At 41.6% G+C, this 2,500-nt stretch overlaps 1 protein-coding gene across 2 annotated transcripts in view; it reads left to right on the forward strand.

Moving 5' to 3' along the window:
• Window positions 1–1,487: 1,487 nt before the first annotated feature.
• Window positions 1,488–2,500, forward strand: part of LOC115218843 (zinc finger protein 2-like) — a 57,134-nt gene continuing 56,121 nt past the window's right edge. For both annotated transcript variants that reach the window (XM_036509325.1, XM_036509326.1), the window contains exon 1: window positions 1,488–2,500. This exon is cut by the window's right edge and continues 963 nt beyond it. The gene's annotated coding sequence lies outside the window, so the exon portion shown is untranslated.

Below are 2,500 nucleotides of genomic sequence, written 5' to 3' on the forward strand. Positions count from 1 at the left end.
ATGCACGCACAGACATATACACATATACATATATAGGATAGACGGCACTGTATATACAAACATATATGTACATATACAAACACATAGACCCAATATCATAAACATTGACATCTCCCACACAACACATATATATACACATATACACACACACGGTCAGTTGTCATCCCTGTATATTTATACATACACACACACGCATATATATATATATATATATATCTATATATATATATATATATATGTATGCATACACCGTATACAAATGCACGCATATATATATATATATAGACATCAAGCTTATACATACACACACTTACAGGATGGTATTACAGACAACCATTACAACCACACACACACACATATGCATAGTATTGTATTAGTTATTTACATACACACACGCACATAAGGGCTAATTGTCATTTATATATATTAAACATAAACACACACAGACTTTCATAAACATAAACACACACACACATAAGAATAGTGTCAGTATCATATATATACATGCACATACAATATATATAGTTACACACTCATACACAGTTGTATAGGATGCGCACACACACACTTACAAAGATGTATACATATATATATATATATATATATATATACAAATACATATGTAAACATGTATAATACATATACATGTATACACATACACACACACACACACAGAGGCGAGTGCGCGCGCTGTGTTAGGCCTCCGCCTCCACCTTAACAAGACACACAAATAGACTGTTATACACACACACCTCAGTGACCCGCCCCTCCAACACTCTACGCCGTCTTATGTACACATTAACACCATACGAGAGACACCCACCCTTTCTTTCCTGCTCTTTATCTTTCTCTCTCTCTCTCTCTCTCTCTCACTCACTCTCTTTTGCCCCTCCCCCTCCCACTGCACTCAACATACTACACTCACACACAAAAATTATACACACCCTAACCACTTTTCTCCCTACTCATATACAGCATAACACACACACTCACACACACATATTTATATATATATATATACACAAACATATATCTGTGTATATATATATATATATATATATATATATAAACATATAGCTGTGTGTATATATATATATATATATATGTATGCATGTGTTATACGCTACATACAAACACGTATACACGCGCACATCCCCTCCATGTGCGCATCCTCACCCCCACACACCATTGCCGTTATCTCGTCCCCTTCACACACACACAGCTACCCGACACTTAACTAAAACTACACACACACATATAGATATGTAGCACGCATACACACACACATATAGACTATTCATTACTTCAATCTTTCTTTCCTCTTCACACACAAACACACACATACACATGCATGCACACATACGCACGCATGCACAGATACACGCGGAATCGAAACCACGCTCCCCTCTTAGTACACCCCACCCCCCACCGCCGACTTGCTCTCTGCACACACACACCACACACACACACACACACACACACACACACACAGAACCACCACCAAACCAATGAGAGAGAGAGAGAGAGCCATTACGTGGTCGCTTCACCTGCTAGAAAAAGCAGCCACATTTCCCTCCAATCGCACTTCCTAGCACCTTCGAAAACTGACGGGATGCTCACGGCTGGAACGCCTGTGGTCGTAGGTCTGCTCGGTCACGGCTGACCTGCAGCTAAACAAGCACAAACACGGACACGAAACCACAACATAATTTTGCCACCACCTCGTCCACTTGCACGCACTCACACACACACCCTACACTATAACTAAAGTATACCCCACCACCTTTCACACACATCTGTATTGCACCACCACACTGTACCATACAACAATGCCACACATCCACTCCACGCCCTCCACAACAGACCACCACGCCATACACCAAACCAGACTAAACCACACCACAATCAACCATTTTTCACCGCCAGACACTCGCCATACTAATGCATCTTATACACACTTCACACACACTGACACGTACACCCCACAGCACTTAAGAAACTACATACCCTAACCTCTCTTCCTTCACACTCATCCTTACATACATATGCATACACACACACGCACACCTACCATCACTGCCTCACATTATACACACGCACACAGATACATATATATATGCACACATACAACCACCAGTCTCTCCACACACATACATATATAGAACCACCACACACTATCTCTCTGTCTCTACTCAAATACACACACACACATCAACCACTACACACCACGCTCTCCTACCTCTAACCCTCCTATTCTCTCGACACACAAACACCAGGTTTTCACCTCACTGCCACACCGCCATACTCTTCCCTCCTACACACACACACAAATATACGTATACACACCATACTAATCCCTTACCTCAATCTATACACACACACACACACGCACATACACATACACACACAGAGATCACATACTCATATTACCCAGTCCCCTCTCTACTCCACACACACACACACACTATCAACCAACCGCTCAACTCCTCCTCCCCGTTCT

This window comes from Octopus sinensis, linkage group LG14 (assembly GCF_006345805.1).
Source record: "Octopus sinensis linkage group LG14, ASM634580v1, whole genome shotgun sequence".
NCBI classification, from domain to species: Eukaryota; Metazoa; Mollusca; class Cephalopoda; order Octopoda; family Octopodidae; genus Octopus; species Octopus sinensis.